This window comes from Mus musculus, chromosome 18 (genome assembly GCF_000001635.26).
Source record: "Mus musculus strain C57BL/6J chromosome 18, GRCm38.p6 C57BL/6J".
Taxonomy (NCBI): Eukaryota; Metazoa; Chordata; class Mammalia; order Rodentia; family Muridae; genus Mus; species Mus musculus.
The window spans coordinates 33239279-33263185 of record NC_000084.6 but is presented as its reverse complement, the minus strand read 5'-3'; the positions used below and the strand labels follow the sequence as shown (position 1 = coordinate 33263185).

Genomic DNA, 23907 nt, shown 5'->3' with positions numbered 1-23907 from the left:
CAAGAAACTACCCTTGCTTCAACTACAGACTAAATGCTGTCCAAACTAGACAAACAAAACTCAGGGAAGTCAACTGTCAAGCTTTGCAGGGATTAGGTAGGCAAGTTCTTTATATTTCCTGGTTCACAGATATTTCAGGTCCAGAAGGCTGAAGATAGGTGCTTCACTACATCCTGCAATTGTAGGACTGCCCGGGCAGTCAGTCTTTTCTGTCCTTTCTATAGTTTTGGACGCTGCTTGCCTGTGCTTTCTGCATACTGAGATAATTGTTCTTTCCCAAGACTCTGGTGGGATTGAAGGCTAATAGTTATAGTCCTGCAATTAAGCTTAAGTTGTTAAGGATTTAGAAAAGTGTTTTAAGGTCTAAGAAAATGTTTTTAGGTTGATAATGCTAGTTATGATAGATATTGATTTAGGTGCAGAACTCTGAACTCACAAGATAGGATAGATAGTAAAATACTTTCCCCAAGGTTACCAAATACATGTGGACTGGACATTGTGAAGGTAAATTTCACCTGATAGTTTTCATAATTTTCATTATTGTTTATAGTTTATTATTGTAAGAGAAAGAACCTTTTACTGGACTAAAGGGGGTAAATGTAGAGAAAATCTCTTGTACTATATGGAAGCATCACCTATCAATAAAAAAGCTAGGCCAATGAGCTAAAGAAGGGTTAGAAGGATCCAGCAGAGAGAGAGAGGACTCTGAGAAATAGTCATGCATTAAAGACTCACTCCAAATGCTGATGGAGACAGACACATGAATCTGAGGAAAGGTAACTTACCATATGGCACAACTTAGACTAGTTTAAATGGGATAATTGAGGCACGAGCTAGGGAAACAAGACAAAGTTTAGGCACTTATGCATATGTAAGAAGTCTGAGTTGTTATTTCAGGGAACAAATAGGTCAGATGGGAAAGCCTGTGGTTACACAAAAGGGGGGAATGGGAGAAGGAGAGATGCTTGCCTCTCCTCCGTGGCAGGAGAAAGCTGTCTCTGTTCTTCACTGGCTACAGCACTCAGAAGAGAGGACCCTGCACCTTTCCTAAGCTGCACAGTAGAGCCGACCCTGGTGGCAGGAGTACAGGTGAACCTGCCTCAAGGATGTGTGCACCAGAGAGCGGCCTCATCCCTCATCTGCCAGTGGGTGAGTAAGTGAGTGGCATGAGTAAGGGAGAGATGCCCCATCAGCAGAAAAACTGGTCCCATCCCTCACAGGTTACAGCACTGGGGGTGGGGTAGGGCAGTGCCTTGCCTGGGCTGCACAGTAGAACTGGTCCTGGTGGTAAAGGCAAGTTAGCCCCAAGGATACGAGATCAGGAGAGCTGACCCTGCCACTTGCCAGCAAGGTAATCTGGCTGGGACAATGGTGGAGAGTTTGCCCTGATAGTAGGAGGCACAGGTGAGCTGGCAAGCTAATCAACTCAGCTACCTTCCAGGCCCAGATCCAGGGCTTTGAGTTGGCCCACTCCAACATCTACCACATCTATGATCTGCTGAAGTGGGTGAAAGGGCTGGTTCTGCAGATCCAAAGCTGCAGCATCTCCATGACAAAGAGCATCAAACAGGCTATCCAAGAGGAAGTCCTGTGAAAATCCAGTATAAACAGCGTAGCAGAAGCCATCAGCCTCAAAGCAGACCAATAACTCATTGCAATGGACATTTGCAAGTAAAAATGTGTTGACAAGTATGCTGTGTGACATACTATCGCTTCCATAACAATATATTTTTTATTCTATCTTACTTTATTTTATTTTTTGCAGGGAGGTTGCAAGGGCAAAAGGTGAGTACAAAGAGATGGGGCGATGAGTGGGACTGGGGTGCATGATGTGAAATTCACAAAGAGTCAATAAGAAGTTAACAAAAAAAGAGAGAGAGCTTCCTCACAAGCTTGTCTCTAGCATGTGGCGAGCTTGAATCTGGGGTTCCTACCAGGTGTACACGCTTCTATCTTTTATGGAGTAAACATGATGCATGTATGTGTTCCTACATCATAGCTGGGCTCTCTACACTGCACCTATCTCTGTCTGAAGCTATCGGTTTTACAGTAGAGTCAGCTTCTGCCACTAAGGGCTTGAGACCACAAAGAACAAGACTCTTCCCTCTTCCTCTTTCAGGGGCTAAACGCTACTGGAAGTGATTTCTCATGACAACTACATAGTATTCATTAGCTTTGCCCATCAATGTGGCTATCAGGGATTACAGAGTACAGAGAGTGTGCAAAGAAGCTCAGAGAGACAGAAAAAGGGCTGGACCAGCTCCAAGAAGACACAGGTATTCAGAGTTCACCCACAGTGAGGTTCTTGTGTGTGAAAGAAATGTAAAAACTGCTAAAGCAGAAAATGGGCACATCTCTGAGGGACTTGGGGAGGAAAGAAAGACAAACACACTGTGCAGTAATGGGGCTTGGGAAGGCACAGAATGCTGGGAAAACTAAGGAAAGCTCAAGTAGGGCAGGTCAGGGAGGGAGGGAGCCCTTCAAGATTTGTTTCCATCTGCAGTGTCGGCAGCCATGCCTGAAGCCCTTGCTTTCGTGAGGGGGGGGGGGGAGTTTTGTCATTTGGAAAAATATACTTTTAAAATTACATGGACACACACTTCCTTTTCTTAGTCACTTCCTTCCTTCTCTTTGATACAATGGTGCCTTAAAGGAAAACCAGAGGAGAAAAACCGGGGAGGTACACAGCAGCTTGAAACAATTGCCATTGTCCTGGGCCAGCTCAATTTAGCAGGAGCTGACAGGTGTTCTGCCTCACAGATGGATCTGGAGTTGACATCCTATAAACAACCTCTGAAGAACCAAGGTTTGGGGGAGACCGTATCAAGTTTGTGTGGTTTGAGGTATTGCCATTGGAGAAAGAGAGTTCAGAATGGTAATACATCATACTAAGAGACCCCCCCCCAAAGAGCTTAGGAAAGGGCTAGAGAGGGGAGAGGTTATGACAGATCATATCTGATTCTTACCGTGTATCACCTTGTTGACGGCCCTTTGGGGGAGGAGCACCCTTCCAGTGGAGGGCTTTGAGACAAGGTAAAATAGCGGTCCATTTGTTCTTTCTATTTAAACAATTGTCCGAGGCACAGCTTGGGCTTAGAATGGCCATGCTGCCGTCTGCTTATTAGATAGGTAATGTTCTGCATCCTGTGCTGCTAACAGCACTTCCTGAGGAAAGAAGCTGAAATTCCAAGATAAAAATCACCAAGAAGCAGAGTGACTCTAAGGGCCAAATATATTTTTAGGAATGCCTAAATGACTGTAGTATTTCACCTAAACTAAGACGTGCATAAGCCTTGGTCTCCTAGGAGATCTGATGGTGATGGGTCGGAGGCCAACAGGAAGCCGCTCATTGCTTATATGGTAAATCCAGGCATTATAGATCCTGTGACAGTCACTTGTGAGTTGTCAGGAAATAGACCAGTGTTCCAGAGGAGCCCTGTTTGCTTGTGAAATCACAGGAACACCTGTGCTTTGGCTCCCAGGACTTCAGTAGACTATGTCCTTTGCTTTCATCAGCAGGGGATATTTACAGAAGGTTTACTCTGAGAGAGCTGGCAGGTCAGACAAGGTGTTAATGGGAGAGCCTGATTTCTTCTGTTAGGGTGCCATCCTGTGGGAATCTCACCAATGAGCCTGCAAGGGAAGGAAGGGGCTAAGTCTTCGTCACATTAGCTAGTAAAGACTCACGTGGCATACAGTCTCATCTGGACTTCCTCCTGATTCTGCATGGCCCTGGCCAAGCCTGTCCCAATCTCTCCCATTCCTTCTCCATTAATATCCACTCTCTCAGAATCCGACATCAGGATGTGTTCTCTGCTCCCACGTCACTTTCCCTCCAGTCCCTCACCTATACTCACGCAAATCTACACGCTTCCTATTAATCTTCTGCAAATTTAAACTGGCTTTTTTATTCTTAAAATTTACGATGCCATTGTTGAGGGACACTGTGGAGAGGGCATGAGAGGGCCGCAGCACAGGTACGGAATCTGTTCCCTTCTTCCAACTGTACTTGGGTTCCAAGGATCTAACTGAAGCGGTCCGACTTACAAAGCAAGCGCTCTATCCACTGAGTCATCTTGCTGGCCTTTCCCCACAGTTTAACTGTCCTTCAGTTCTCAGTCTCACAGTCTAGGAAAGGCTCCCTCATCCTCTAAGACTGGTGCTTGTCCTTTCCTGAGACTCAGGCTTCTCTTCACTCATCAGCATCTCTCACCAGATCTGCCTCCCAGAGGACAGGAACAATCTGTTGTCTGACACATAATAAGTGCTAAGTATGGTTCTCCATAATAAATAAGCAGACTCCTGCCATCCTTTCATAGCATATAGACTGATCTATCCACTAATGCATACACATCCAGTGTAGTTCTGAGGTTATATTGAATTGGCATCAGTGTATTCCAATGTATTCATAAGTCTATAAGCAATTACTCACACCAACTATGTGTCACTATAAAAGGAATTGTTAATTCAGTTAAAGAGAAGTGGGGTGACAACCAGGGAAGAAGAGCAGTTTCCAATGTCAAGGGAAGGGAGTTATTAGCCCAAGATTTTTTTTCTGTTGAGAAGGCAAAATCTTCAGAGGATTTTCCACTCTGGAAGCCATCATGGAGAACACTATCACAAGAAATTTCATGTCAGTGGTGAGAATGACTAGCACTGTGATCAGAGGCAATTTTAATCATGTCTTAAGGTGGAGTCCACACGTTTGTGCCTACCACAATAAAGGTCCCTAAGCAGGTGTTAGTTTTTATTAAATCCCGGCATCAATGCATTTCAAGTGGAAGTCTCTGATTTGGATGACCTTGATGGAATCCAAATTCCCCAAATCACTCAGCCTCCTTTGAACAGCTTTAGTGCCTTAGCTTCTCATCAGACTTGAGAAATAAACCAAGATTGTGTGAGAGGCCTTGGAGAAGGAAAATTATTGCAAATGACTAAAGAAGTCTCCCAGTGTTACCTGGAATTCTAAACCTTGAAATCATGTAATAATTATTCTGAAGTTCCTTGGCAGCCCTTAAGTACAATTATCATAAAATCTTCAAGGCAAGAAATGATTTTTTCAAACAAGCATAAATTCAAAAGGTACCTTGAGTCCACTTCAGTCTCTATGTGCCCCACTGGTAGGACTCACAGCTAGGGTCACCCCACAGTCTCCCCATGGTATCCCCCAATCCCAGGTCTCCAGCCAGTCCCAGAGATGCCCCCACTGATTTCTCTTCTCACTCCTAGATCTCTCCAGCTCCCTGCCCCTCCTTACCTCCTGTAGCCAGGCAGACTTCCAGGGGAGGGAGGGGGGCCCTTTCACAACACCTTCAACCTAAAATTTGTCCTGCAAGATGGACAAAGATAAAGGAGCAGAAATTAAAGAAACAGTCAACAAATGACTGACCCATTCCTTGTAAGAGAGCCAATCCCTGACACTATTAATGATGCTCTGCTATGCTTGCAGACAGGCATCATTCGGCAGCTGATAGAAACAGATGCACAGGCCCATGGCTAAACATCAGGTGGAGCTCAGGGAGTCTTGTGGAAGAGTAGCGGATATGATTGAGCAAGCCAGATGGGTCAAGGGCATCACAAGATCTACAGAGTCAACTAACCTGGGCCCATAAGGGTTCACAAAGACTGAACCACCAACCAAAGAGTATGCAGAGGTTGGAAGTAGACCCCCTACATATTTGTAGCAGATATGCAGCTTGGTCTTCATGTGGGTCCCCTAACAGTTGGAGCAGAAGCAGTGTTTGACTCTGTTGCCTGCCATTGGATCCCCTTCCTGGAACTAGATTGCCTGATCCGGCCTCAGTGGAAGAAGATGGACTTAGTTCTGCTGTGACTGACTGATCCAGAGCAGGGTGGAACCCATGGGGGTGGGTGGGGGCATTCCCTTCTCTAAGGAGAAAGAGGGGATAATGAAAAGAAGTATTGGTAAGAGTGGGAACTGGGGAAGAGGGTGGGGGCTGAGATAGGGATGTAAAGAGAATAAATAAATAGATAAATAAATAAATAAATAAATAAATGGAAAAAGACACCTGTATGCTCCTCCTTGTACTTACTAGCACAGCCCTATTCCTAGGCCAAAAAGGACCAAAGTTGTGTCCAGAGACCACCAGCTTTTGTCTGATGTCACTAGTGGCTTTGTCTTTCAAAAATTTTAATGGATATTTTATTTATTTTATTTACATTTCAAATGTTATCCCCTTTCCCAATTTCCCCCTCCCAGAAACCCCCCTATCCCATCCCCTTCCTCCTGCTTCTATGAGGGTGTGCTCCTCCCACTCACCCATTCCCACCTCCCTGATCTCCCATTCCCCTACACGGGGAAATCGAGCCTTCACAGGACTAAGGGCCTCTTCTCCCATTGATGTCCGTCAAGGCCATTCTCTGCTACATATGTGGTTGGAGACATGGGTTCCTCCATGTGTACTCCTTACTTTGTGGTTTAGACCCTGGGAGCTCTGGTTGGTTGATATTTTTGTTCTTTCTATGGGCTTGCAAACCCCTTCAGCTCCTTCAGTCCTTTCTCTAACTCCTCTATTGGGGACCCCATGATCAGTTCAATGGTTGGCTGCAAACATCCTCCTCTGTATATGTCAGGCTGTGGCAGAGCCTCTCAGGAGACAGCTATATCAGGCTCCTGTCAGCAAGCACTTGTTGGCATCCACAATGGTGACTGTGTATTGGATGGGTGCCCAGGTGGGACAGCCTCTGGATGGCCTCTTCTTCGGTCTCTGCTCCATACTTTGTCTCTGTATCTCCTCCCATGGGTATTTTGTTTCCCCTTCCAAGAAGGACCAAAGTATCCACATTTTGGTTTTCCTTCTTCTTGAGCTTCATGTGGTGTGTGAATTGTATTTTGAGTATTCCAAGCTTCTGAGCTAATATCCACTTATCAGTGAGTGAATGTCATGTGCGTTCTTTTGTGATTGGGTTACCTCACTCAAGATGATATTTTATAGTTCATTGATTTTCCTAAGAATTTCATGAGTTCATTGTTTTTAATAGATTAGTAGTACCTCATTCTGTGAATGTACAATATTTTCTGCATCCATTCCTCTGTTGAGGGGCATCTGGGTTCTTTCCAGCTTCTAGCTATTACAAATAAGGCTGCTATGAACACAGTGGAGCAACTGTCCTTATTACCAGTTGGAACATCTTCTGGGTATATGCCCAGAAGAGGAATTGCTGGATCTTCCGGTACTATGTCCAGTTTTCTGAGGAACCACCAGACTGATTTCCAGAGTGGTTGTACAAGCTTGCAAATCCCAACGACAATGGAGGAGTGTTTCTCTTTCTCCACATTCTCACCAGCACCTGCTGTCACCTGGGTTTTTGATCTTAGTCATTTTGGCTGGTGTGAGGTGGAATCTCAGGGTTGCTTTGATTTGCATTTTCCTGATGACTAAGGATGCTGAACATTTCTTTAGGTGCTTCTCTGCCATTCGAGTTTCCTCAGTTGAGGGTTGTTTGTTTATCACTAGTGGCTTCTTTCATCAACCGGACCAACGTGTTAGCCTTGCTTCCTGCTTGCACTGATCAGGGATTCTGTGACTTTGTGTTTCTCTTCATAGACTGCACCTGGGGTCTGCATTTCCTAGGTGAAATATTCAAGTGTCTCTAAAGAGCTTCAGATTAACACAGAGCAAATCAACTTTATCAGTGTGTTGGGTGGGACTACTTCAGTTTATTTAGAATGTAATGCAGAAAGGAGAAATTGGTATCAATGGCATAAAAGTTGAAAAGCTTGAGACAAATCTATTCAAGGTGTGGTTGAAACTTGCCTTTCTAGAGAACACAGCACTGATCACTCTCTTCCTCCAAGGCAGTGCTGCCACAGTACAAAATGCAGCAACTATGTTTAAGGAAAGAAGTATGAGAAACTTCACAATTCAGGACAGGAACTCAAAAGAGGCCCAAATCAAAAGAGGAGCTCAAATGTGGCTATTTAAGAGGTATTAGGTGAAAGACAGTTTTCAAACCTCAGCCAGCCTCTGCCAAGCTGTGTAGAGCTAGATTAGGGCAGCCGTAACAATAGCTCAAGGGTGAGCACAGTGGATAGTATAGCTAGATTTTGAGAGCAGGCAGGAAGGAGGTGTGCTTCAGTCGTCATGAAAGCACAAACTTCAAGCCATGGTGAACCCAGTCCTTAGCCATTGGTGAATAAATACTACCCATTCTCTGTGCAGATATCTAGGTCGTTTCCAGTACTCTTGACATATAGTAAGTGAAGTCAGGGAACAGAAGAGAGCAATGGGAAGTCTGAGAGTATAGGCTGTATCTGCTGTCCTTGATCTTGATCAGGGAAAAGGCTGCAGGTGTATAGGTGTATAGGCTATAACTGCTATCCTTGAGTATTATCAGGTTTGTACCTGTTCTCACTATCACCTCTAAAGCACCCCAACTCTGAAATACCGCCACCCCACTAGGCAGTCATACCTTTCCCTGCCAACTTCTATACTCGTCCCACACCTCAGCAGCCAACACCAGAACAAGTCTTTATAATTCTTAGTCTCCCACAAAAGACAAAGTATCAATAATGGATTTTAAAATAAATAAATAAATGTTCATGTTTTGTCTAATTTATAAATAGGGAAAGAAGAGAAAAACTCCTAAGTTAGAAAGAACTTTAAAAGTCATGTAAAAGCAGTGTAGCTCACCTATGCTGATTTTTTAGTCAAATTTCCATTTTATCATTTTAAACAGTGTTTGGCTTGTTATTTTTTATGAAATTGTGGGCATAAATCACTTAAATGCTCTTTAATGAACAATGGCTAAGCAAATTATGGTATATTCAGACAATGAAATATTATTAGGTGCCGCAGACCCTCTGGGCCCCTTTGTCTGCATGGAACCGGTCTCTAGTCGTGGGTGGACAAAGCGTAGGATGAATTGACAAACAGACACACACAGGAGAGGTCATGTGGAATCTGAATGTATTTTTCAAATCAAGCATCAGACTTTTTATGCAGAAGACAATAAGGAAGTTGGGTGACATATTCAAAAGGTACAAATGAGGTAACCGGGATCTTACATAAAACAGAAGAATGCAAACACAAGAGGTCTAACGGGAACCACCTGGGATAGAATTCATTGATAACAACTAGGATCAACAAGGGCTCCACCTAAGATTCACTAATCTTAGAAGCCCGGGTCAAGGGCTTCGCACCCTTGCCATAGTTCCTATTTTAGTCTATTGTATAGTCCACCTTCCCCTTGGGCCATTGAAAATACGTGTGTATGGGTGTAACTTCACTATAGTTCTAAGTATCTATTCTGGTTTCTCCTTTGGTCTGAAACTTCCTTCTTCCTAAACCATTGTTCCTAAACCATTCTTCTTTCCTGTATATGGGAGCGACTTGGCTTTTATTGATAGTGTAATACCAGAGGCTGTTCTGAATGTCACTGTCTAGCTCAAGGACATTCTAGGACTGTTGGAACACTGGCGGAGGGCTTTAGCTATGTCAGAATTCAATCTTAAAAGGCACTTATAATAAAGAGAGCATGTGGATCCATCCACTAGACTAACGCGGGTATGGAAAATTTAGAGAGCACGCCAGACTCCAGGAGCGAGTTTCTATGAAACTCTTTTTGTTTCATGAGCAGCTTTTAGGCATCCTTGCCTGACAGGCTGACTCAACCGGAGTGCTGTGGCAATTAGGTATTATATATATATAAACTTGGATAAATTTTAGGAGTTGTCCTGGCTAGTCTTACGTCAACTTGATACAAGGTAGAATTATCTGAAAGGGAAAATGCTTCAATTGAAAAAGTGCCTTCACAATATCTGGTTGTAATGTGTTTTCTTAATAAGTGATGGATGGAGAATGAGCTCAGCTCATTGTGGGTAGCTCCATCCCTAGGCTGCTGGTCCTGGTTTCTACAGGAAGCAGGTTGAGCGGGTCCTGGGCAGCAAGCCAGTAAGCAGTACTTCCCCCATGGTCTCTGTATTAGCTCCTGCTACCAGGTTCCTGTCCTAGTTGAGTTCCTGCCCTTTGATGATGAACAGCAATATGGAAGTGTAGGCCGAATAAATCTTTCCTCTCCGGCTTGCTTTTTGGTGGCAGTGTTTCGTTGCAGCACTAGAAACCCTAACTAAGGGAGAAGTGTTATGTGAACTAAGAGAAGACAACATCAAAGAGTTGCATAGTATAACAGTCTAGTTATTTGACACATTGATGGAAATTAGGTCAGTGTTTATCAGAAGCTCTGAGTAGGAAGAAGAATCCAAAGGAATAGTTCAGGGAAGGGTTTTTTTGTTGTTTGTTTGTTTTGTTTTGTTTTGTTTTGAATAGTTCAGTTTGGTTTCTTAGCTGTGGTAATACTTACAATCTATACATATATTAAATCTTACAAGAAAAATCTTACAGGATTCTGTTTTACGAAGTGATTTTTACCATATGCTTATTTTTGAAAATTAAGTTAAAATTAAAACTAAAGAGTTATTTTTAAGGGAAAATATCACTTAAATGTTAATAAGGGAGGCAGCCAACAGGCCCAGGATAGAAGGGCCACTGGAACCTCTTTGGCTGGATTGCACAAGCAACACAGTGTAATGTGACTCCATCTTTCTTCCCTTGGTATGTCCAGGTGCCGCTGCACACCAAGCAGGGAAGGATGGAACAGAGCTGAGCTCCATGATCCATGTCTTACCTTGGGGTGTCTGAACCCCAACACACACCGAGTGGGAAAGGATAAAGCAAAGTCTGGAATAGATGGGTCAACAGGACCCTGGCCTGGCAGCAAATGTTTGAAGGAGAAGGCGTTCTCACGGAGGGATTTTAATGTTACAGTTCTCTTAGATGCTATACAATAAAGCAGCTATTTTAGACAAGGTTCAATGAAACAGCTTGTGCACATTCACTTTATTCAGGGTGAACCAGGGCTAGCCATGTGTGTGTGTGTGTGTGTGTGTGTGTGTGTGTGTGTGTGTGTGTGTGTACCTTGAAGAGTGGGAAGGGCTTCTTCTTATGTTGAAGTTTCATTGGCTGAGGCTTAAAGTACTGGGGAGACCTCATTTGCATGGAGAGGCACCTGTAACTTCCCGCAGATAAGAGTGTGGGCTGGGCTCCCCAGCTCAGGCAGAGAAAAGGAAGCCCCACTAAGAAAAGAGAGTCCTCCATTTGGTGCCGAGCTCAGGAGAACTGTCCGGACATGGTAGACTACAACCTTAGTAGCAAAGCACAACAGTGCACTTGAGTGAAAGGAGCTAAATAAACATAAGACTTCCCACACTGTCCTACAAATGCTGATGGAAGAGCATCCTAAATCTGAGAGAAATCCGGGGTATTCCTCAATCTCAAGGCATTCCTGTAGTACCATTTATATGGTGAAAGGAAAGATACTTCACACCCAAATGCCTCTTGTATGGATAGAATAGTCACATAGAATTTCTCATTCAGTGATTTCCACCCCTCACCCCCGGTCTTTGTATTGTTTCTTGTTTCTAATTATTATTTATTTTAATAAATATGAATAATGGAGTTTATTATGACATCTTTCATGTGTAATATAATTATAATTCCCTGATTACCCTGCTAACGCATTCTTCTACAGCCCTCTTAGACATCCTAGTAGCCTTCTATTTTCATGCCTTACTATGAAATACAAGTATGTGCATGACTTCACACAATGGTTTTCTTTTCATTTGTTATTGTTAACTGTAACTAAACTTCGTGTCTTGATGATATTTTTTTTAACAATTCAGAAAGCTTCTATAGAAAAAAAACATAAATACATATATGAATTGAAGAATTTTGTAACAAAATATCTGAATTTTCCTGCAGAAATTCTTTGCTAGTTATGTGTGTGTGTGTGTGTGTGTGTGTGTGTGTGTATAGGTGCCTTGCCACAATGATGCCTATGTGGTAGTCAAAAGATGACACTCTGGGTGTAGTTCTTTCCTCCCACTAAGTGGGTCCCAGGGATTGAACTCAGGTCCTCAGAATTGGAAGCAGGTGCCTTTACCCATTGAGTCATTTCACCAGCCCTCTTTTGGTAAAATTTAAAAACTATATTTGATTTCAGCATCTGCTTTTAGTTAGATGTTGAGTTTGGTCTGTTGCTATGCATTGTGATGTTAAATACTAGCCCTGGTTGCTCCCAGGTATGTGGAGATTCTCGCATAGACCCAAGTGATGCTATATAATCTTGCCCCTAATATATCCCCGACTGGTGTATAAAGATGCCTACAGCCTTTAGTTGGGCAGAGGAGAGAGAGGTGAGCTTTCAGTTCCTGGGCTTGGGGTCTGAGGCAGGAGACCACAAGAAGAGAAGGTAAAATAAGGAGAAGAAGCCATGGGGCAGGTGAGTCATGAGAACAAGGCCATGAGGACTGGCCAGCTGGAGTTAAGAGCTGTGTAGATGGAACGTGACAAGTTAGAACTTGGGGATATTGACAGGGAAGTAAATGAAATAGCATAGAGGATTGATATCTGGCCAACTCTAGTGCATTAAAGGCTTATTATAAATATAAAAGTTTTGTGTCTTGTATCTGGGAACTGACTGATCAAAGATGGGGTTGAAACCCTTGACTCAGATTTAATAATTAATATAACAGTTATATTTTAAGTTTCTCAAATACTAAAACTCTATCTGGATTATATTTTATCCAATATCCTGTTAGATACAAAGGAATGATCCAATAAATATGTATTAAGTTGAATCAAATGAGTGGATCCCATCTACAACACTCTGTTCTATGATCTTTGGTATTTTTTTCCTGGCTGTTTAAATTTCTCAAAATTAAACAAATTGTCATTACTTTTGACATAGATCACAGTTTCTTCTTTCCTCAAGTAACCTTTTCTTTTGTTTTCTTTTCCTTCCTTCCTTCCTTCCTTTCTCCCTCCCTCCCTCCCTTCCTCCCTCCCTCCTTCCTTCCTTCCCTTCCTTTCTTTCTTTCCTTTTTAAGAAGGTTCTCAGTTCTCATAGAGCCTAGGATAGCCTCAGATTCACTGGCCTTGGACACCTGTTTCTTGTGACTCCATCTCCCAGTAGTGCTCTTAAGAGAAGGAATGCTTCTCTTAAGAGCACTACTCTTTCAGGGCAATGGTGGCGCACGCCTTTAATCCCAGCACTTGGGAGGCAGAGGCAGGCGGATTTCTGAGTTCGAGGCCAGCCTGGTCTACAGAGTGAGTTCCAGGACAGCCAGGGCTACACAGAGAAGCCCTGTCTTGAAAAACCAACAAAAAAAGAAAAAAGAAAGAAAGAAAGAAAGAAAGGAGGGAGGGAGGGAGGGAGGGAGGGAGGGAGGGAGGGAGGGAAGAAAGAAAGAGCACTACTCTCCTGGTTTCTGGAATGCTCTCTTTCTTTGATTTTCCAATTATTTTCTGGTGTTTCCTGGGAGCCTCCATTGTACCCTTCTGTTCCTTTTGCAAAATACCCCAAATGTAATTACATCACTTTCCCCCTCCCCTTCCTCTTCTAAACCCTCCCAAGCCCCTCCTCCTTCATGCTCCACCAGACTCCCTCAGAACAATAGCCTCTTTTACCATTACTATTATTGTTAAACATCCATAAACACATACACGTATGTATGTATGTACATATATATATGCGTATGTATGTACACACACATATATTATACACACACACACACATACAACCCGATGAGTCAATTTTGTTGTTTCTGTGATATGTTTTCAGGGCTGAACAATTTGTATTGTACAGCCTATTAAGGGGCTTATTGCTGTGAGAGTTTAACTCTCCCAGCTATGAGAATCCATCAAGCTGCCTGTAGTTCCTTGACCAGAAGCGTGACCCTTGAGATTTTTTCCCTTCCCACATTAGCATTTCTATTGCTATTGCCATTGTTCAGATCTTGTTCAAGCATCATTTGTATGAGTGAGAGACTGTTTGACAGCAGACTTCCTGGTATTCTGGCTCCTACAATCTCTCCGCCCCCTCTTCTGTGATGTTCCCTGAACCACAGATGCAGGAGTGGCTATGTAGATGTTGTGTCCATGGAGGCTGGGCTCCCCATGGGCCATTGATTTCTGCAGTGTGTCCAGTTGTTTTTGTGACAGTCTTTATCTGCTAAAAAGAGAAATTTCTTTGATGGGGGCTGAGATTTGTATTTATCTGAAGGTAGAAGGATAGATTTAAACTGTAGTTAGGAGTTGTGCTGGTCTAGCAAAGTGGTGGTGGTAGATTCTCTTCTAAGATCCATGAACTCACTAAACCTGGGAAGTTAGCTAGATTTCTAGTACCAGACATGGTTTCCCTCCTGTTAAGTGGACTTTAAATTGAACTGGACAGCTGCTGACTATGAGTGCCACTTACACCTTTAAGGATACCTTGCCATCTGGTAGTTGTCCTAGTCCATAGGTGTCACAGTTGTGGAAAGGATATATTACTTCCCTTCTTTGGTACCTTCCCTTCTTCCGACACTATAGAAGCTAGACTTCAGGAAGGAGGCTTTCTGCATAGAACCAGGTTGAATAATCTAAAGTGTGAGTCCTAAGTGTATGACATTTTCAGCAACCTTGAGAGGCAGTGAAAGGCAGCAGCCATAGTGTACACTGTTTTGAGAGGATAAGGTTTTCATTAGTCTATGGATCTTGCTGGGAGCATTGTCAGCTCAAGCAGCATAATTTCCTTTCAAAGCATGTGTGTGTGTGTGTGTGTGTGTGTGTGTGTGTAGTTGTCTTTGTCAGAACATCCTTTTCTCCTTTATTATAGAAACGCAGGTGATAAAATGGTTCAACCTTGGCAGTTTGAACTACCCGAAATGAATTAAATTTATTCAATGCTAATTCAATCAATTGATTTAATGACTCTGTAGCAGTATAAACATTTTTATGATGGAACTAAAGAATATTAAGAACATCTTCTAAACCTTGAACTTTAATGACACACAAAGACATGAAATGCTACAAACCACATTCAGTAGATATATAATGTCATTGCTTTCCCAGTATCAGAGCCAAATAATTAATAAAGTTACTGCTGTAGAAGGAAAGAAATGTTGGCATCTCGGTGTGTAGTCTTCTTCCTTTCCCTTTGCAAAAGATATTTAGTAGGGAGCATTTTTAAGATTCACTACAAACAGCAAAGCTTCTCTTGCACAAGACTCTAATTGGAGACTTAGACTTAAATGTGCTGGAAAAAAATTACACATTTATTCCTTTGAATGTCTGTCTTCTCGTGTGTTTTTCTCACACAATAAGTTTTAATTCTGTCATGGAGCTTACATTAATTCCCATGTGAACAACCAGATAATTACACTTAAAATGTGTAATTGAGAAAAATTAGACAGTGAAAGAATAGAGGGATGTACGGGAGAGATTATTTCCAAAACAGTGGCTTATGCTTCAGGAAATATAATCTGCTTTAAGAACAATTTCCTGCTCTAGACAGAGACTACTGAATCTGGATATATCTCACCATAGATGTGTACTGCTGTTTTCCTTATGTCTGGTGATTTGCACATAAATGACTTTCTGAGAACTGTCTTCTAAGACTTTTTAGAAACCAATTAACTCTTTCAATTGTTCATGCAAAAACACAACTCTCACATCAAGAGATTTTTTTTTCTTGATTTTCACTTATGAGTGAGAGTGGCCAGAAACACAGACTTAGGTTACCTCCAAATCTCAAGTTCTAATTTTTTAACTAATTTATGAAGATTTTAGATGAACAGAACAAAGAAGATAATTTTTTATTTAAACAATTATTTATTAGATATTTTCTTTATTTACATTTCAATTGCTATCCCAAAAGTCCCCTATACCCACCACCCCCGCCCTGCTCTCCAACCCACTCACTCCTGCTTCTTGGCCCTGGGATTCCCTTGTACAGGGGCATAAAATCTTTGCAAGACCAAGGACCTCTCCTCCCAATGATGGCTGATTAGGCCATCTTCTGATACATATGCAGCTAGAGACACGAGCTCCGTGGGTACTGGTTACTTCATATTGTTGTTCCACCTATAGGTTGCTCCTTGAGTACTTTCTCTGGCTCCTCCATTGGGAGCCCTGTGATCCATCCAATAGCTGACTGTGAGCATCCACTTCTGTGTTTGCTAGGCCCAAGAATAGCCTCACAAGAGACAGCTATATCTGGGTCCTTTCAGCAAAATCTTGCTAGTGTATGCAATGGTGTCACCAATTGGAGGCTCATTATGGATGGATCCCCAGGTATAGCAGTCTCTAGATGGTCCATCCTTTTGTCTCAACTCCAAACTTTGTCTCTTTAACTCCTTCCATGGGTGTTTTGTTCCCAATTCTAAGAAGGGGCAAAGTGTCCACACTTTGGTCTTCGTTCTTCTTGAGTTTCATGTGTTTTACAAATTGTATTTTATATCTTGGGTATTCTAAGTTTCTGGACAAATATCCACTTATCAGTGAGTACATATCATGTGAGTTCTTTTGTGATTGGGTTACCTCACTCAAGATGATGTCCTCCAGGTCCATCCATTTGCCTAGGAATTTCATAAATTCATTCTTTTTAATAGCTGAGTAGTAATCCATTGTGTAAATGTATCACATTTTCTGTATCCATTCCTCTGTTGAGGGGCATCTGGGTTCTTTCCAGCTTCTGGCTATTATAATTAAGGCTGCTATGAACATAGTGGAGCATGTGTCCTTCTTACTGGTTGGAACATCTTCTGGATATATGCCCAGGAGAGGTATTGTGGGATCCTCCAGTAGTACTATGTCCAATTTTCTGAGGAACTGCCAGACTGATTTCCAGAGTGGTTGTACAAGCTTGCAATCCCACCAACAATGGAGGAGTGTTCCTCTTTCCCCACATCCTCACCAGCATCTGCTGTAACCTGAAATTTTGATCTTAGCCATTCTGACTGGTGTGAGATGGAATCTCAGGGTTGTTTTGATTTCCATTTCCCTGATGACTAAGGATGCTGAACATTTTTTCAGGTGCTTCTCTGCCATTCGGTATTCCTCAGGAGAGAATTCTTTGTTTAGCTCTGAGCTCCAATTTTTAGTGGGGTTATATGACTTTCTAGAGTCCACCTTCTTGAGTTCTTTATATATATTGGATATTAGTCCCATATCTGATATAGGATAGGTAAAGATCCTTTCCCAATCTGTTGGTGGCCTTGTCTTATTGATGGTGTCTTTTGCCTTACAGAAGCTTTGCAATTTTATTAGGTTCCATTTGTCGATTCTCAATCTTACAGCACAAGCCATTGATATTCTATTCGGGAATTTTTCCCCTGTGCCCATATCTTCTCCCCACTTTTACCTCTATACATTTCAGTGTCTCTGGTTTGATGTGGAGCTCCTTGATCCACTTAGATTTGACCTTAGTACAAGGAGATAGGAATGGATCAATTCGCATTCTTCTACATGATAACCACCAGTTGTGCCAGCACCATTTGTTGAAAATGTTGTCTTTCTACCACTGGATGGCTTTAGCTCCTCTGTCAAAGATAAAGTGACCATAGGTGTGTGGGTTCATTTCTAGGTCTTCAATTCTATTCCATTGATCTACTTGTCTGTTGCTATACCAGTACCATGCAGTTTTTATCACAATTGCTCTGTAGTACAGCTTTAGGTCAGGCATGGTGATTCCACCAGAGGTTCTTTTATCCTTGCGAAGAGTTTTTGCTATCCTAGGTTTTTTGTTATTCCAGATGAATTTGCAGATTGCTATTTCTGATTCGTTGAAGAATTGAGTTGGAATTTTGATGGGGATTCCATTGAATCTGTAGATAGCTTTTGGCAAGATAGCCATTTTTGCTATATTGATCCTGCCAATCCATGAGCATGGGAGATCTTTCCATCTTCTGAGATCTTTAATTTCTTTTTTCAGAGACTTGAAGTTCTTATCATACAGATCTTTCACTTCCTTAGTTAGAGTCACACCAAGGTATTTTATATTATTTGTGACTATTGAGAACGGTGTTGTTTCCCTAATTTCTTTCTCAGCCTGTTTATCCTTTGTGTACAGAAAGGCCATTGACTTTTAAGTTAATTTTATATCCAGCTACTTCATTGAAGCTGTTTATCAGGTTTAGTTCTCAGGTGTAATTTTTAGGGTCACTTATATATACTATCTGCAAAAAGTGATATTTTGACTACTTCCTTTTCAATTTGTATCCCCTTGATCTCCTTTTGTTGTCGAATTGCTCTGGCTAGGACTTCAAGTACAATGCCGAATAGGTAAGGAGAAAGTAGGCAGCCTTGTCTAGTCCCTGATTTTAGTAGGACTGCGTCCAGCTTCTCACCATTACTTTGATGTTGGCTACTGGTTTGCTGTAGATTGCTTTTATCATGTTTAGGTATGGGCCTTGAATTCCTGATTTTTCCAAGACTTTAATCGTGAATGGGATTTGGATTTTGTCAAATGCTTTCTCAGCATATAAGGAGATGATCATGTGGTTTTTGTCCTTGAGTTTGTTTATATAATGGATTACGTTGATGGATTTCTGGATATTAAACCATCCCTGCATCCCTGGAATGAAACCTACTTGGTCAGGATGGATAAATGTTTTGATATGTTCTTGGATTCGGTTAGTGAGAATTTTATTGAGTATTTTTGCATCGATATTCATAAGGGAAATTGGTCTGAAGTTCTCTATCTTTGTTGGGTCTTTCTGTGGTTTAGGTATCAGAGTAATTGTGGCTTCATAGAAGAATTGGGTAGAATACCTTCTGCTTCTATTTTGTGGAATAGTTTGTGAAGAACTGGAATTAGATCTTCTTTGAAGGTTTGATAGAACTCTGCACTAAACCCATCTGGTCCTGGGATTTTTTTTTTTTTTTTGGATGGGAGACTTCTATTTCTTTAGGGGGTATAGGACTGCTTAGATCATTAACCTGATACCGATTTAACTTTATACCTGGTATCTGTCTAGAAATTCGTCCATTTCACCAAGGTTTTCCAGTTTTGTTGAGTATAGCCTTTTGTAAAAGGCTCTGATTGTGTTTTAGATTTCTTCAGGATCTGTTGTTATGTCTCCTTTTCAGTTCTGATTTTGTTAATTAGGATGCTGACCCTGTGCCATTTAGTGAGTCTGGCTAAGGGTTTATCTATCTTGTTGATTTTCTCAAAGAACCAGCTCCTCCTTTGGTTGATTCTTTGAATAGTTCTTGTTTCCTCTTGGTTGATTTCGCCCCTTAGTTTGATTATTTCCTGCCTTCTACTCCTCTTGGGTAAATTTGCTTCCTTTTGTTCTAGAGCTTTTAGGTGTGTTGTCAAGCTGCTAGTGTGTGCTCTCTCTAGTTTCTTTTTGGAGGCACTCAGAGCTAGGAGTTTTCCTCTTAGAAATGCTTTCATTGTGTCCCATAAGTTTGGGTATGTTGTAGCTTCATTTTCATTAATCTCTAAAAAGTCTTTAATTTCTTTCCTTATTCCTTCCTTGATCAAGGTATCATTGAGAAAACTGTTGTTTAGTTTCCACATGAATGTTGGCTTTCTATTATTTATGTTGTTATTGAAGATCAGCCTTAGTCCATGGTGATCTGATAGGATGCATGGGACAATTTCAATATTTTTGTATCTGTTGAGGCCTGTTTTGTGACCAATTATATGTTCAATTTTGGAGAAGATACCATGAGGTGCTGAGAAATAGGTATATCCTTTTGTTTTAGGATAAAATGTTCTATAGATATCTGTTAAATCCATTTGTTTCATAACTTCTGTTAGTTTCACTGTGTCCCTGTTTAGTTTCTGTTTCCACAATCTGTCCATTGATGAAAGTGGTGTGTTGAAGTCTCCCACTATTATTGTGTGAGGTGCAATGTGTGTTTTGAGCTTTACTAAAGTGTCTTTAATGAATGTAGCTGCCCTTGCATTTGGAGCATAGATATTCAGAATTGAGTGTTCCTCTTGGAAGATTTTACCTTTGATGAGTGTGAAGTGCCCCCTCCTTTTCTTTTTTAATGACTTTGGGTTGGAAGTCGATATTATTCGATATTAGAATGGCTACTCCAGCTTGTTTCTTCAGACCATTTGCTTGGAAAATTGTTTTCCAGCCTTTCACTCTGAGGTAGTGTCTGTCTTTTTCCCTGAGATGGGTTTCCTGTAAGCAGCAGAATGTTGAGTCCTGTTTGTGTATCCAGTCTGTTAGTCTATGTCTTTTTATTGGGGAATTGAGTCCACTGATATTAAGAGATATTAAGGAAAAGTAATTGTTGCTTCCTATTATTTTTGTTCTTAGAGTTGGCATTCTGTTCTTGTGGCTGTCTTCTTTTAGGTTTGTTGAAGGATTACTTACTTTTTCTAGGATGTGGTTTCTGTCCTTGTATTGGTTTTTTTCTGTTATTATCCTTTGAAGGGCTGGATTCGTGGAAAGATAATGTGTGAATTCGGTTTTGTCATGGAATACTTTGGTTTCTCCATCTATGGTAATTGAGAGTTTGGCTGGGTATAGTAGCCTGGGCTGACATTTGTGTTTTCAAGTGTCTGTATAACATCTATCCAGAATCTTCTGACTTTCATAGTCTTTGGTGAAAAGTCTGGTGTAATTCTAATAGGCCTGCCTTTATATGTTACTTGACCCTTTTCCCTTACTGCTTTTAGTATTCTATCTTTATTTAGTACATTTGTTGTTCTGATTATTATGTGTCAGGAGGAATTTCTTTTCTGGTCCAGTCTATTTGGAGTTCTGTAGGCTTCTTGTATGTTCATGGGCATCTCTTTCTTTAGGTTTGGGAAGTTTTCTTCTATAATTTTGTTGAAGATTTTTGCTGGCCCTTTAAGTTGAAAATCTTCATTCTCATCAACTCCTATTATCCATAGGTTTGGTCTTCTCATTTTGTCCTGGATTTCCTGGATGTTTTGAGTTAGGGTCTTTTTGCATTTTGCATTTTCTTTGATTGTTGTGCCGATATTCTCTATGGAATCTTCTGCACCTGAGATTCTCTCTTCCATCTCTTGTATTCTCTTGCTGATGCTTGCATCTATGGTTCCAGATTTCTTTCCTAGGGTTTATATCTCCACTGTTGCCTCACTTTCAGTTTTCTTTATTGTGTCTACCTCCCTTTTTAGGTCTAGTATGGTTTTGTTCATTTCTGCCACCTGTTTGGATGTGTTTTCCTGTTTTTCTTTAAGGACTTCTACTTCTTTGGTTGTGTTTTCCTGTTTTTCTTTAAGGACTTGTAACTCTTTAGCAGTGCTCTCCTGTATTTCTTTAAGTGAGTTATTAAAGTCCTTCTTGATGTCCTCTACCATCATCATGAGATATGCATTTAAATCTGGGTCTAGCTTTTCAGGTGTGTTGGGGTGCCCAGGACTGGGCGAGGTGGGAGTGCTGTGTTCTGATGATGGTGAGTGGTCTTGGTTTCTGTTAGTTTGCCTTTTGCCATCTGGTACTCTCTGGAGTTAGTTGTTATAGTTGTATCTGGTTAGCACTTGTTCCTCTCATGATCCTGTTAGCCTCTATCGGCAGACCTGGGAGACTAGCTCTCTCCTCTGAGTTTCAGTGGTCAGAGCACTCTCTTCACGTAAGCTCTCCTCTTAAAGGGAAGGTGCACAGATATCTGTCGTTCGGACCTGCCTCCTGGCAGAAGATGAAGGCCGGAAACAGGGCCTGTCCCAGAAGCTGTGTCACTTTGGTCTGTCCCAGAAGCTGTTAGCTTCTGTAGTCCACACTCTCACCTGTGCAGACTAGTCTCAGAGGGATCCGGGAACCAAGATGGCGCCCCCAGGTGCTCCAGCAAAGCCCTCCTGGGCAGGGTGGACACCTCTCCTCTGGCAGGGAGGATGTCTAGAGCCCAAAACGGGGTCTGCCACAGAAGCTGTCCTCTAGGGATCTTGGGGGTGTCCACCAAATCTGTGCCCAGGTGACCTGGTGCTGGCGCCGACTGGAAGGGATTTGGGACCCTGGTCAGTCAGGCTTTTCTGCTTCCCTAATGCTGTCTCAGGTCCCGAGTGATTGGATTGGAACAGAGGTTGTGTTCCACTCACCGGTGGTCCTAAGATCGCGTGGAGAGTCCTCTAAGGGACCTTGGGGGTGTCTGCCAACTCTGCACCCAAGGTGACCCGGGGCTCTGGGTTTTTTTTTAAGTTAATAGAATCTAAATGATTTTTTTTCTATTAGTCACAGTCTGTTAAGTGTGATACAGAGGCTGGCAAGGAATGGTTATTTGTGGGGCTAAAGATACCCAGATTAATTTATAACTCTACATGGACTGGTAACTTTCCATCCTACCTAGTCATTGACATGTAAACCAGTTAATTTGCTTTACAGATGAATCTGATGAAGGCATTTCTTCAAATGAGGATTTCTCCTCCAAAGTATGTCCAGTTGACAATCAAGATTAACCATCACACCAAGTATCATGTTTGTTAAGTTAGCACTTAATGTTGCAAACACATCAGAGATCTTGTTTCTGCAATCCCAGAGTCTCCACTCTGCATAATCAGTAGGTAAGTTCCAGAATTGCAGAATAAGTGCAGAATTCTCTCCACTCTAACTCATCTCTAGATCTAATGCCCTCTCAACCTGGATTAGGAAGTATTTTGTTTCTGTAGTAAGATACCATGATGATTAAAACAATTTAGGAAAGAAGGAGTTATTTTGGTTCACAGTTTAAGGTTATATAATCTATTACTGCAGGACAGTTTTACCAGCAGGAGCTTGGTATAGCTTGTTGGTGATTCCACAGTCAAGAAGCTGGTAGTTATCAATGCTTGCACTCAGCTCATTTTCTCCTGTCTATACAGTCTTGGATCACATCCTAGGGAATGGTGCCACCCACAGTGGGTAAGTCTATCTACTTCAAATAAGCTATTCAAGATAATCCTCCACAGGTATGTACGGAGGCCAATCTCTCAAGTGATTCTTGATCTTATCAAGTTAACAACTGAGATTAACCGTAACACTGCCCTTCTTGAATCTTTTTGATAAAAGCAAGGACTCATTAAGAGATCTACCAAGTTACAGAAACAAAACAAAACAAAACAGTCACAGCCAGAAAGCTTCAAGCACAAATGTAAATGCAGGAAGATAGCCAACTGCAAAATCTGAACTAGAACACATAAACATCACTCCTGCTTACTTATATAGTAACTGGTCCTTCTAAACAGCACCATATATATCTAAGGACAGTGTGCTTTGTCCCTTGAGGTTATAGGGTTTTTTTAATCTGAAGAATATAATCATATTATATGAAATATAGAAACATTTTCAGTGAACATTTGCTGTACTTTTCTTCTTTCCATTCTCTTTCACAGGATTTATTATATTCTATGAATATTACTTATTTATGTCTCTAAGCTCATTGTAAGTCCTTTTTACCAGAAAGAATTGCTATTTATTTGATGCACTATTATGTGACACCTAGTTGTTGTGTAACTTTTCCTGGGGACACATGAACAAATGTTACCCCAGACAGTATACCAATTTAGATAGAAGAAATGGTTCCACTCAAGTCTAGGGAACCAGTGAGCTTCCTGAAGTTCTGCACGGCATGATGGGTTACGGACACTCACAGGGATGACTTAAAGGAAATGCATCATTGAAAACCCCCTCAACATGGATGGCAGTTCAGGAAAGCAGCTCCCTGGAGCTCTGTGCACAACCTGCAATATTGAACTCATTGGAGGGTCTTCTCTCTGAGGTTGCTGTGGCTGTTTTCATGACTTTGGGCTTTTCTGAATCTCATTCTCCTCAATACCTCTCTAGGACTTTTGAGATTGTGTTTATTTCTTTGATTAAAAAAAACCAAAAAAACAAAAACAAAAACAAAAACAAAAAACAAGAACAAAAAACAAAAACAAAAGAAACTCCCTCCATGAGAGAATATTTGAATTTTGAGGTTACTATATTCAGAACACCAGCAAAGTTGCTTAGTAAATAGCTTTTAAATAAATGAAATGTTCTGGAGGGACCTCTGATGAAATGCCTGACAGTAGAGAGAGAGAGAACTTACAGAGCCCACCTCCAGTAGGAAGACAGGGCATCAAGTGAGGGATAGGGTTGCCATCCCACAATCACACCTC

The 23907-nt window shown here is 41.6% G+C and overlaps 2 long non-coding RNA genes across 2 annotated transcripts in view; one reads left to right on the top strand and one right to left on the bottom strand.

Moving 5' to 3' along the window:
* Gm46640 overlaps window positions 1-3156 on the bottom strand; it is a 44287-nt gene extending 41131 nt beyond the window's left edge. The window contains exon 1 of the long non-coding RNA XR_001782548.2: window positions 2967-3156. This is a non-coding gene — a long non-coding RNA (predicted gene, 46640). The remainder of the gene's footprint in view (window positions 1-2966) is intronic.
* On the top strand, window positions 616-22706 carry Gm41683. Its single transcript, XR_877286.2, has 4 exons — window positions 616-1149; window positions 1766-1785; window positions 2120-2276; window positions 22154-22706. It is a non-coding gene; the product is annotated as a predicted gene, 41683 (long non-coding RNA).
* Window positions 22707-23907: the final 1201 nt, after the last annotated feature.